This window comes from Suricata suricatta, chromosome 10, assembly GCF_006229205.1.
Source record: "Suricata suricatta isolate VVHF042 chromosome 10, meerkat_22Aug2017_6uvM2_HiC, whole genome shotgun sequence".
In the NCBI taxonomy this organism is placed as follows: Eukaryota; Metazoa; Chordata; class Mammalia; order Carnivora; family Herpestidae; genus Suricata; species Suricata suricatta.
Genome location: NC_043709.1, coordinates 11,597,732 through 11,611,224, shown reverse-complemented (window position 1 = coordinate 11,611,224; position 13,493 = coordinate 11,597,732). Strand labels below are relative to the sequence as shown.

Below are 13,493 nucleotides of genomic sequence, written 5' to 3'. Positions count from 1 at the left end.
TGGGCCCCCCTCAGCAGGCAGGGCTCCCCACCAGGTGAGCTGGACCTGTCTCCCGCCACCAGCACTGCCACCACCCCACCAGGTGAGCTGGAGGGGTCTGCTCCCTCTGGGCTGGCCCGTGTTTCCCCGCCTTCCCTCCACCCCCCGCCCCTGCACCCCTGGTCATCCGAAGAGACGGGCATGTGTACCCAGAACGAGGTCTGGAGAGCACCCAAGGCCAGTGCTGCCCAGCCACAGGTGTCTGTTCCTGCTGAATAAATCATCATCGGCCCGTCAAGCATCTTCCCCCAGAGGAGCGCTCTCTGCCTCCCAGATGCTATCTTCCCCCTCTAGGAAGCCAGGTGGCACTTATGTGCCCCTCCTTCAACAGATGGCAAGCAGGGGCGAGCCTTCCACCTGGTCAGGCTTACGTTTCCCAAGCTGGAGCCAGCCCTCATGGCCATGCGGGTGACTGTCCCCGGCTCAGAAGCCCCCTGAGGCTCCCCAGCACCTGCACCAGGTGGATCCCGCGTCCTCACGACCCCACGCACCCGCTGCTCCCCGAAACAGGTCTCTGCTAGGGTCACCCCGGCATTCTTATGCACTCGTACTGCCCCGCTCCGTGGCTTTGCTCACACCGCCCCTTCCTGCGGTGGTCTCCCATCCCTGGGTCACCCCAGCTCTGGGCCATTTTGAAGACATCCCCGCAGGGTTGGCTTTTGTCAGCTGAACTCCATGGGCTGGTGCTCACACTGACTCTGAGCCTCTCGAGGACAGTGCCCGGGTATTTCACCCAGTGGGAGCACACGGGCCTCTCCGCATGCCCGTCCTCACTGCCTGTTCACCTGTCTTGTCCTCCCCTGGACCCAAAAGTTCCAGAAGGATGGGGACGTGTCCCCACGGCCCACCCATGTCTATTTCTATCTCCTTTGTTTTCCCAGGGCCTGCAACAGGGTCCCTCCTCGCTCCCGAAAGCAAGCAAGCAAGCAAGAAAGAATAGATACGTTATTTGTCTTGGAAGCTGGATCTCTCCAGACGCCTCCAATTCACCGGCTCTGTATTTTAGAAAGCCTTGAGCTAGCACATCTTCCCATTATTATCTCATTGCACCTTTATATCGGGATCCTTGTCTAAAACGCCTTGGGAGCAGTTTTAACTCCGTTCCAGACAAGATGGTTTATGACTGACACAGACAAGTAAATAACCCTTCGATGATCTACTTCTGCCCCGTTTCACATTGACTCAGCAGCTGCACTCCCATGGACGGTGCACGGCTCCAGGAATCCCTTTTAAAAGATGATCTTTTTTTTAATGCTTTATTTATTTTTGATATAGAGAGAGACAGAGCATGAGAGGGGGAGGGGCAGAGAGAGAGACACACAGAATTGGAAGCAGGCTCCAGGCTCCAAGCTGTCAGCACAGAGCCTGACATGGGGCTTGAACCCACGAACGTGAGATCATGACCTGAGCTGAAGTCGGAGGCCTAACCGACTGAGCCACCCAGGCGCCCCAAAAGACGTCCTTTGGAGGCTACACGTTTTCATGCAGAGAAATTCAGTTCGAGTTTGCAACTGACTCTGGCTATCACATGTCTTTGGATATTCTTCAGCCAAAAGTAACAAAATCTGAGGGGACCAGGTAAGAAAGATGGAGGATTCGTTACTCGTCTGGTTGAGCACGGCTGGCGGGATGAGCACGGTTCGTTCTCCGGAGAGGGAGGGAAGGAAGATGGGAGACAGGCAGAGGGAGACGGGACAGACACGCAGGTGGAGACAGAGGGACGCCAGGTGTCAGAGGAGTAGGGAGGAGAGAAGTGATCTGGACGGTGCATCGCGTGGGACTCCCTGCCCTCCCCCCACCCCCCTGCAGGAGCCTGGCTTTCTCGGGGAGGAGGGGTGCAGCTGGCCGTGACTGCAAGAGAAACTTGGCTGGGCTTGCTCACCTCTCCCACATGTGTGCCACATGTTCGCCTTCTCTAGACCTTCCGGGTCCATCTTATCCAGTCACCCAGCCTCAGGGTGCAACAGGGCAGAAGGGTCACCCTTGGGCCGTCTCGGATCTCTGGACATCCTCCAGGAGGGTCCATGCCATCTGTGCTGGCCCAGGGCCAGCCCACGAGGCAGCCCGTCCAGAGGCTGTGTGTGGCGGAAAGCAAGCCTGCGGGCTTGGGAGCCAAATCTGAGTTCTGCCTCTAGACCCTGAGAGGCTGGTGGGTCTGAGTCCCACGGCTGCTCTGGCTGGGCCTCTGCCCGCGGGGCCGGGAAATGGGGTCTGGGGATGCGTTTCTCAGGCAGATGACGGAGCACAGGCTTCTCAGTCGGCAGAGCTGAACTCAAGTTCTGGCAGTCACTGCCATTTTCAAGATGGGTGACCTTGGGCATATGGCACGAGCCTCAGTTTCCCCATCTGGATAAAAGGGGTAAGAACAGCACTCCTCATAGGATCAATGTGAAGATTAAGGTGCTTGGGACCAAGGGACAATAATGATAGGGGCCAGCAATCACCCAGCACTTCACTGAATGCTTAGTGTTTGCCAGGCTCTGTTCCAGGCAGATGTGTGTATGTCTGAGTGGGCACACACCGTGACCCTTACAGCTACTCCTGAGTTAAGTGCCATTATTATCTCTGGTTTCCAGATGAGGACACTGAGACACAGAGATGGGAGGTAACTCCCCTAGGGTCACACAGCTGGCTAGTGGCAGGGTCAAGCTTTGAAGGCAGCCTGTGTGGCTCCAGATACTGGGTCCTCACCCTAAGCTTTGCAGCCTCTCCGCAGGGTGGGTGAGGTCGTGACCTGGTAATCCCAGGCGGAACCGCCTCCCCCAATGCCGTGCAGACCCTTCTCCTGTTGCATTTATGTGCTCATGCGCGTGCGTACGTGTGCATCCCGTGTGCTCGCACGCTGGAACTCTGCCATGTTTTCCTCAACCCAAACCGGTGTTATGTTAACCGTGACTAATAGAAATCATCACCGATAAAACAGCCGGCGTTGGCATGCCGCGTTCTACTTTTCCAGAGCCTGCTCCCATCCATAAAAATATGGACTGTTGTTGGTCTTATCATAATTCCGGGTGCTAGAGAGGACAGGTGGTAAGTGCTTCCAAGAAGGGTCACCCATCCAGCTAACGACAGACGGAGGGGAAGCCAAATCCCTTAGAGCCCTTGTTCATAGCTTGAGGAGACAAAGGTCTCTCATTATCTGTTCTCCAAACCATCCCAGCAAGTTTTTAAAATATTTATTTATTTTTGAGAGAGAGAGAGAGAGAGAGAGAGAGAGAGAGAGAGAGAGAGAAACAGAATCCAAAACAGGCTCCAGGCTCCGAGCTGTCAGCACAGAGCCCGATGCGGGGCTTGCACCCACGAACTGTGAGATCATGACCGGAGCTGAAGCCGGATCTTAACCGACTGAGCCCCCCAGGAGCCCCGATCCCAGCAAACTTTAACACTTCTAATTTAGTAATAATTTTGTTTTTAAAATTGTTTTTATTTGATTTAATGATTTGCTAGGAACCTGGGAACTCGGTAGCCAGTTAGGGTTAAGATAAGCCTACCTAGCATTGTGAGTCAAAGTTTGAGTTTCCACCATGCACAGCAAAACCTAACACTGCTTCCGTCGTATGTCCCACCTTCTTTGGATGTGTGGCCATGAGCCGAGGCTGGCCACCGCCAGGCACCTCCCCAGCCCAGCCCAGCCACTCACTAATGATGATAGCCTTTCTTTTTTTTAAGGTTTATTTATCTTTGAGGGAAAGAGACAGAGCGCAAGCAGGGGAGGGGCAGAGAGAGAAAGAGAGAGAGACAGAATTGGAAGCAGGTTCCAGACTCTTAGCTGACAGTTCAGACATGGGGTTTGAACTCATGAATGTGAGATCATGACCTGAGCTGAAGTCAGATGCTTAACCACCTGAGCCACCCAGGTGCCACCTCCTTCTCTCTTTTTTTTTTTAAAGCTAAGCACTTTGAAGGTGAATTGTAACAATAAACCTATTACGTGGGTGTTAGTATCGTTCCCATTTTGCAGTTGAGGAAACTGAGGTTCGGAGAGGCTCAGCAACAATGTACAAAGACAGGAAGTTGTGGCGCTGAGATCCACACCCAGGCTGGCTGTCCCCAGTGCCTGGGGAGTCACTGTCAGGCTGTGTGGTCCCCCTGTACCCCAGCTTCTTCTCTGCCAGCGGGGCTCCTCCCTCATTGCCCCCAGGAGCTGGGTAGGGGGGAGTGGAGCTGGGAAGTGGAGGGGGAGGGAGGGGGAGCCCTGGCTCACAGCAGCGGCCACCCAAGGCCAGGGCAATCGGCAGTTAACCTGCATTAGGCTCCCCATCACGCTGCTCCCTCCAGCTCCTCATTAGAATCCTTAATTATGGACCAACAGCGTCCCGAGGGGAAGGGTGACAGAGCCAGCATCCAGATGGCCCTTCTGGTGAGCGTGGGCTTCATCTGGTCTTTATGTAAGAGTCGCTCTGCTTCCCAGATTGAGGCAGACGTTTAAATACTTGTTTTGTGTTTATGATCCAGAGGAAGAAATTAAAAGGCCCCGGGGGAGGGGGGAAGAGGAGAAAGAAAAAAAACCAACAACAACCAGGAGTGATTCTGGGGGCTTGTCAGGCAAGATGGAGAGAGAGAAGGGCGAGCAGGTGGCTTCCCTGGGCGTGGGAGGGGAGATTCAGGATTCTGGGATCGTGAACAGGGAGGAGGGCGAGCACCCTTCTGGTGACAAAACGGCAAGAAATGGCCAATGACTGAGGGCCTGATGTGGGCTAAACCCTGTGGTAGACTTTACGTATTCTCTCTAATTCTCTCAGTGTCCCTGCTTTATAGATGCGGAAACCGAGGTTCAGGGAGGTCCAGTGACTTGGCCAGCATTAGAGAGCCTAAGAGTTCTAGAAGTTTACCCCCTGGAACACCTTCCCCCATTCGGTCCCTCCTCCTGCAGGAAGCCTCCCGGGAAACCCAGCCCAAACTTCCCATCCTCACAGCTTCCCCACTGGATCTCCAACCACATCTGAGCTTCTGCTGTTCTGGAACTCGGGCTCCCTGAATCTGCTGGAAGAGGCTTCGGCCTTCACTCCGGCCACCACTGGGTTTTGAGATTCTGCCCAAGGCACCTTGACCTCTGCTTGAACATTTGTACCCACCGGCAGAGAGGGTGGTCTGGCCATCCTCCGTTCTAGAGTTTCCTGACACTACCAAGGCGTTTCTTTTCTTGTCTACACCTTCGGCGGGAGATCGCAAGGGTATGCAATCACTGTCTCTTTGTGGGGCAAGGACACTAAGACCCCGGATGCTGGGAGGTTGCTCAAGGTCATACAGTGAGCTGGGGACTGAGTAGGAACTGGAACTCAGGCCCAGCTGCTGGCCTGGTGCTCTTCCCTCTGTCTGCCGAGCCTCAGTGATGGGCTAGGATCTCGGGAGCCAGTGGGGTTCGAAAGATCACAGGACCTGTTGAGGGTGGGGTGAGTAGGGGGGGATGGGGATGGAGGTAGAGGGAGGGGGACCGGTGAGAAAAATAAGGACTCGCTGCAATTTGATAAGCCGGTTTTCTTTCTGGTATTTTATGGGCCATGGTCACAGACACTATGGTCAAAATTGAGGGTTACAAGACAGAAACAAAGCAAATGGATCTATTTCTGTTGTTTTTTTGTTATATAACAAACCATCCCCAAACTCGGTGGCTTAAAATAACAATGGTTTTATGATTTCTTATGTTTCTCTGGTAGGTGGGGTGATAGCTGGACATGCATGCAAGCCATCCGGCTGGTGGCTGGAAGGTTCTAAAGGGCCGCATCAGTCCCCCCCTTTGTGGTCTTTTTTCCCACGTGGTCTCTCCTTCCTGTAGGACGGCTTGGATTTCCTGACTGCATGGTGGCTGGATTTGGGGAGAGTGAAACTGGAAGCTTCCGGGGCCATGTGGGGCCCAGGCTGAACCTGGCCCAGGGTATCTTCCAGTTGCGTTCTGTTGGTCAAAGCAAATCACAGTGGATCCCAGACTCCAGTGGGGAGGAAATAAACTCCTCTGTCTTGATGGGAGGAAACGTGGGTGGCCATATTTGCAGACAGACTTCCACCAGAAGTTGATAGGGATCAGAGGACGTGGAAGGAAAATAAGACAGAATTTACACAAATGTGACTTCTGCACAGACACACATTTGGTGTGTAAAGTGAGGCTCGCCATCTGTCTGTGGGGGGCTGGAGCAGGGGGTGGGGTTCGGTGCAGCTGTCTCTGTGTCTTTTCTACTACCCTGATTTCCTCGTCTTCAAACAACTCCGCAGGCAGGAGACCACTGACGGGAAAGAGAGATACACCAAGGCCACAGTCATTAGCATTCCGGAACATTGGAATCTATTTCTGGCAGATCTGAGGTAGTTGGCAAACCTCTCCCCCCTGCCTCCCCGGCTCAGCACTCTGAGGTAATGAGCCCACTGTATTATGTGGCATTAGCAGAAGTGCCAGGTGCCGACCAAGAGAGGAAATAGGCTCCCTGCGCTCCACGCCCGTCCACACGCACCTGGCGCTTGGGGTTCTGCTCTGGGCTCTGTGACAGTCAACTCCCCTCGACTGAGTGCCCACCATGTGCCAAGTGCTGCTAGACATGCCTGGCCCCTGCTTTTCTCTTAAGCATCATCTTGTACTCTCTTCCCTTTTCCTGCTTGCCTGCCAATCTGGGCGTATTTTAGGGCTTCAAATGGGCCGCTCTTTCTCTTCCTACCCTTTGCGTGTTGTTTCTTCTGCCTGAAACACCCTTGCCTTGGTTAACTCCAATGCATTCCTCAAATTGGGATCCATGCCTTCTCTGCTAGATTGTAGGCTCCCAGGTCAGTGTTCTCTAAGTGTTTGTTGAATGACTGAATGATGGAATGAATGAGTCTTCACTATAGCCAACTTTGAGAGATGAGTCAATGGAGGGTCAGAGAGAACTAACTTGTCCCCGGGGCCAGAATGAGGTGAGAGGCAGAGACAGATTATTTGGTGGCCAAGCTTGTATCCTTTCTACCACCCCTGGCTCATCAGAGCAAATGCAGATGTGGCCAGTGGTGATGAAGAGGGGTGGAGGGGGCTGGCGGAGCAAGTGAGAGCACATGTACTTCTCTGCCCTGTTGCTCACAGAGAGTCATTCCAGGGAAGGGGGGTGGACCCTGGGGCCAAGATGCTGAGCTGCACAGTGTTTGGCTGAGTCTCTGTGGGTCTGGCCTCCCTCAATCTCTCCCGAATTGAGAGTTTTATAGGGACCTTCTCTGTAGAGGAGACAACGCAGTTGGCTGTCAGAATCTGGAAAGCTGTGCCTAAGGTCTTCGCCGTCCTCTGGGGAAAGGGGCCCAGGGCAGATTCCAGGTCAGAATCAGGAGGTGTTTTTCCCAGAGAGGCAGTCAGAATGCGGCATCAGAGATGCCTTCCTACTGTGGAGAGAGTGCACTGGTTTCAGAGTCCCACCAGATTCAGGATTCCAGCTCTACCAATTAGAGCTGAGTGACCTTGGCTCAGTGACTTAACCTCTCTGAGCCTCAATTTCCTTGTCCAGAAAATAGGGATAATAAGATACTCCTCATAGGGTCACTGAGCAAGTTAAATGAGTTAATTGTGCAGCATGCTTAGAATAGGGCCAACCCCTACCTTGAGTCTAGCATAAAGGAAGCAGCTGAGTATTAGGCTATAAGACCTCTTGTTCTCCCAGTGCCATTGAGCCTCTCCTGCCTCAGCTTCTCTTCCATGTAATTTTCTGCTCTGCATGCTTCCTGGGGCTCTGAGAAGATTCAATGCAATGGAAGATGAAGAAGGTGCCTATAGAGCCCTGTCCAAAGGGCAAAGCTAAAGGAAGCTGTGTTGCTTTTGTGTCTCCATCTGGACCACACCAAGGACCTGATAAACATCCAGAGAAAAGAAGAAATTTCATGGGCTTGGGAAATGGTGATGGTGATGGAGGTGTTGGCGATAGAGGTGGTGGTAGAGATTATGACAGTGATAAAGATGATGATGAGGGAGATGGAGATGATAATGATGGAGATGGAGATGATGATGGTGATAAAGATGACGATGAGGGAGATGGAGATGATGATGATGATGATGGAGATGATAATGATGGAGATGGAGATGATGATGGTGATGAAGATGATCATGGTGGAGGTGGATATGATGATAACAGAAATGATGATGATGATGATGATGATAGAGGAGGTGACAGAGATGGAGATAATGATGGCGGTGGTGGCGATGAAGATGATAGTGGAGATGATGATGTTGATGAAGACAGATGATAGAAATGGAGATGAGGATGATGGTGGGGGGTATGATGGTGGAGATATTGATGGTGAGGAAGATGATGATTATAGAGATGGAGATGATGATTATGGAAGAGGAGATGATGATGATAGAGGAGATGACAGATGGAGATGATGATGTTACAGATGATGACGATGGTGGTGATGATGACAATGACGTTGGATAGGTAGACAGGTGGGTGGGCGGGCCTACTACAGCATGTTCAGGCCACGCCTTAAGAAGACAGCAAAATGTCATAAAAAGATCAAAGGGCTACTTGTTCAAAGATGCATATGTTTTTCAGTGCAGGCTCTGCCTCTTACTAGTCCAGTGATTTTTGCACAATCACTGCACATCTCTGAGCTTCGGCTCCATCACCTACAAAATGGGAACAAAACCCCTTCCCCGCTTACTTCGTAGGGAGCGCCCACGGAGATCACACCATCATCCTTTCCATACACACAGCAGCCGGGGTCATCGCTGTTGTATCTGCGAGCAAACCCCACCCACAGGCAGCCATTGCCTGTGAATTGACTCCACCACCAGCTCTGTCGCCTCCTTGCCCAGGGGTCTTTAAGCCAGTTAGGTCCCTCCCAGGGTCCTCATTTGCAAATGAGGGTCATAGTGCCACCCCCACATGAGGTTATGGCCTGGCTAAAATGGGTTCTTGTAGTTGGGACCAACCCAGTACCTGAGAGAAGTGGAGGCTTCCAGAATGATCCTTATGATTAAAAGTCTGGTTCATTCTGGCTATTTCTTTCCTGGTCACACCCTTAGCTTGGCCTGACCTGGTATAATAACCACACTCTCTTGGTCATCACTGCTCTCTGCAAAACTCTCTTATGGTATATTCTATTTCTTAATTTTTAATGTTTATTTATTTTTGAGAGAAGAGAGAGAGAGAGAGCGCGCACCAATGGAGGAGGGGCAGAGCGAGAGGGAGACAGAGAATCCCAAGCAGGCTCCCCACTGTCAGCACAGAGCCCAACGTGGGCCTTGAAGCCACAAACCGTGAGATCATGACCTGAGCCAAAATCAAGAGTTGGACACTTAACCGTCTGAGCCATGCCATCTTGCGGATTTCTTCAAGGACTAGATGAGGTCACAAAAGGCTGCCCGGTATGGTTGTGCAGGTTGCTTACTAGCTCAAGGGCACTCAGCTAAGGAAATGCAGCTTGTGCTCCTCGACTTGCACAGCCTGCCAGAGCTGTGAGCCTCAGAGAAGGTCTGCCTCTGCCTGGAGGAGGCATCTTTTCTACTTTGTATAAAAACTAGAGCCACCTGAGCCCACCTGAGCCCCTACAGTGGAATTCATTTGACTGAGTAATGTGGAATCAGATGGGGCTCTCAGAGAGGATCGGACCCAACATTCTTGTTGCAAAGAAGAAACTAAACACCATTCATTCATTCATTCATTCATTCCTTGATTGGGCTTTTATTGAATATCAGCGATGTGACAAATACCATCTCTTTGCTCGGCAGGAGGCAGAAGTGGACCGATGAGGAGAAGGGCACGAGGTGTGGTGGGTTTGGCTGTGCCCCTGCTGCCCCTGTCCTTACTGCTCGACCTCGGGGGAGGTTCGATGAGGCCCCGTAATGCCAGGCACGGTGCCAGTCTCCTCCAGCTAGCTGTTCTCCGCACTGACTTGCGCCCAACCGCATGCTAGGCTTGTGCAGCTCGCGGCCCGATGGCCTGTGCTAACGGGCTGGAGGCGGGTTCAGGTGCCCTGGGCTCTGGGTCTAGCCTGCCAGTCACACGCGGAGAACTCAGTCAAGCCCCCAACCATCCCTTTGTGTTCAAAACAGAAAGATCCTGCCACTTGACCTCTATGCTCAGTGGTTCTCAAACGTGGGCATGCGTTGGAACTGCTGGGAGGGCGAGTTAAAACCAGATTCCATGGCTCTGGGGGCCTGTATTTCTAACAAGTTCTAGATAGCGCTAATGGTGCTGGTCCAGGCACCATACTTTGAGAACCATTGCTCTACTGCTGAGCAACTCTGGCCGCAGATTAGAATCACTTGGGAGAGCTTTAAACTGTGTCTATCAAGCCCCACGCCGCAGCCATTAAATCAGCACCTCTGAGCGGGAGGTGTTAACATGTAAGCCTCCCCCAGGGTGATTTATGCTCCACTGGGGATAGGCACCTCTGTTCTAGAAAAGCATCCAGGGATGTGACAGGACATGGATTGGGCAGACACATTATTTCCCTTTGGAGAAATGTCGTTCAGATCCTGGCTCAGCTTCCCACTGGCTGCCTGGCTTTGAACAGCCTCCCCGAGCCTCAGTTTCCCCTTCCGTTAGCGGGGCTCTTAGGAGGACTAAATGAGACTGCCTTCCTGCGTCTGCCCTCCCCTCGCTCTCGTTTCCAAGGAGAGCTTGTGCACCGCTTCTGCTCTGAGGCTGCTGAGCTGAGCACAATTCAATAAGCATTTATTAAAAACTCACAAGGTGTAAGACGCTGCCCTTAATGATGTGGGAATACAAAGATGAATCAGGCTCCGTCCCCACTCCAAGGAGCTCACGTGCTAATGGGGATGATGAGGCATGTGTCCAAAATGTAAGGCAGGGTGTGACACTGGCCAAGAAGGAAGCAATCACGATGAAGGCTACCGTATGCATTGTTTGCGAGGCACTTTACATACATTTTAATCCTCCCAACAACCCATAAGGTAGAAACCATAACACCCACTTTACAGGTAAAGAAACTGAGGCTTAAAGGAATGGTCGGTTACCTACTGTGCAAGAGCTGGCTTCTTCCCCCTACAGGATCCCGGAAGGGATGACCTTCACGTGGTTAGAAAGGCTAAGAGCCTCTTGTGGAGCGTGCTCGAAGGTAGTGCTTTGAAGGATGTGTAGAAGGTTCCTGGGTAAAGACAGAGAGAAAGTTACCCCCGACAGAGGGATCGACATACACAAAGGCCTGGAGGACGGAAGTCCCAGCTTCTTGAGGGACCTGGACGTGGTTTGATTTGGCCACAACGCAGGCTTACAGTGGCACCCGACGGGAACTAGATCCTGGTCGGAGGCTTCGTAGGCTGGACTAAAGAGTTTAGATTTTGTGTCTCTAGTCATGGGGAGCCATTGACAATTCTTGAGCAGGGGGTGGCAGTTTCTGGAAAAAGATTAAAGGGGTCGTGGGGTATGGGGGGGCGGCAGCAGGGAGCCCAGGAAGGAGGGAGATGTCTATAGCAAATGGTCCATGCGAGATGGTGAGGGAAGTGGACGGACGCGGGAGGAGGGTAGGCAAGCGGATACACGGGGAAGTGTGCTGTTGCCACATGAGGCGTCTTTGAGCATCCATCCCCTGTGTGCACCTGCTTACTGACTGGGCCGTTCTGTGCTTGAGGAGGGGCAGGGGGGCAGGAGCAGGTGGGTCTCCGGGGGCTCCATGTGCAGCAACCCTCAAGTTATGGTCCATGGAGCGTGACCCGCTCAGAGTGGAGGACTGGGCTGAAGCTGGGGTAATGGCTCTTGGGCTGGCTCCGAGCTAGCCACTTGCTACCTTTCCTGCGCTGGAGTGGGAGAATCGGCCCCATGGCCCGAGTGCTTCGGACCCCAGCCTTCCAGGTGATGCATGACACCCTGCCCTCCTCCCGCTGTCAAGCTCACAGCCAGCTCAAGGCTCACAGCCTCTGTGTCGAGCTGAGCAGAAACTTTCCTGGGCGGAAGCCAGTTCCTAGAAGCAAAGCCTGGATGGGAATGAACGCTGGGCGTGGATCCTGCCCCTTGCTGACTGGGTGACCTTGGCCACATCCCTTAGCCCCAGCCCACATTTCACATCCTCTGCTTAAACACGACCAAGTGAAGCATGATTACTCCTTCACCTGCCCCGTCTTCTCTAATTGATGTCCCTAGAGATTCTCCAGACCACACAGGGACAAGCAAGCAGAGCAAGCCACTTTCAATAATCAAAGTTCAAGATGATTTTAGTATTTTTGTCACTCAGTGGACCTAGCATACCATACCCATTTTATAGGTGACACAACCAAGGCTCAGGGGAAAGCACAAGCTGAATTTCTTTAGCTGAGTACCCCTGAGCCAGTAAGCAACCTGCATAACGACACAGTGCAGCCCTTTGTGACCCCAAGGAGTCCTTGAAGAATGACTAGTCATGGAAACATGGCTGGCTGGGGACCAAATATTTGAGGGCCTGCAGAGGCAGGACTTCAACTCCGACCCAGACCTATCTTCTCCCCTCACAGTGGAGGGAAGATTGGCAGACATCCTCCAGGCCCAAGGTTCACAAGTGATGGACAGTTCTCTGGCTGACAACAAAAAATGTTTTGATAGACAGCACTGTGTCCCTTCAATGTGTCAGCATCATGCAGTGAGAACATCCTCTTTTCAGCCTCCTGAAAGCATGAAGGAAGAAGCTTCCGTGGGGTGTTAATAGGTCTTTAACACGTCTCCAAACGTTGCCAATCTTTCTTTTCCACGGAGGGCACATCTCAAGCCTTGGTATGCCAGTTTCCAACTAGAATTTAATAACCTTGGTTTGTTTTCATTCTGTTTATTTTTATTCTTACCTTCTATTTTTGGCAAGTGATACTGGCTTCCCATTTAAGGCAGTGATAACAACGATTCTCTAAAACATGTGTTGGGGGAGAGAGTGGGTCTTGGATTTAAGAAAATACTAAGTAATAAGTGGTGCATAGATATGGCACGAGAATGATTGACGGCTGCCCTAGTTCAAGGCCGGGAGAACCGAGGTGAGGAACGCACTGCCCAAGGCACCCGGCTCATCCTCGCAGGGCTCTCTATACAGTGCTCTCCCAGATCTGCAACGAGCGCAGACCTCTGCTCCTGCGCGCAAGGCCAAGGTGACTCCGCGGCTCCTCCGGGCGGCACGTGCGGCTCCACGAGCCATCCCGCAGGGTCCCGCGGGGCCTGAGATCTCGGGCGTGAGGTGGCGGCGGCTCAGGGCGGGCGGGATGGGCACCCTGCAGGGCACCTGGGCATTTCCACGATGGGGGAAGGCGCGGGAGTTCTGGAGGGTGGGGCTAGGGACCCGGGGCGGCTGGCAGCGGGACCCTCGCGGGTCACCTGCGGTCGGCGCGGTGTGCGTGTGAGTGCGCGCGCAGACATCAGCCTCGGAGGCAGATGCCGCCTTCCGGTCACGGTGCGCGTCCCCGGTTGCCCCACGAGCAGCCCCGGCCCCACGCGCCCGGGCACGCGGAGCGCCAGACTGCGGCGGGCGGACGGGCGGCCGCGGGCGGGGCCCGGCCGCGGGACCCGCTGCCCATTGGCCGAGCGCAGTGC

At 53.2% G+C, this 13,493-nt stretch overlaps 1 protein-coding gene across 1 annotated transcript in view; it reads left to right on the top strand.

Annotated features, from left to right (window-relative positions):
- The first annotated feature begins 4,801 nt into the window (after positions 1 to 4,801).
- RASD2 (RASD family member 2) overlaps positions 4,802 to 13,493 on the top strand; it is a 20,907-nt gene continuing 12,215 nt past the window's right edge. The window contains exon 1 of the mRNA XM_029955385.1: positions 4,802 to 5,213. The gene's annotated coding sequence lies outside the window, so the exon portion shown is untranslated. The remainder of the gene's footprint in view (positions 5,214 to 13,493) is intronic.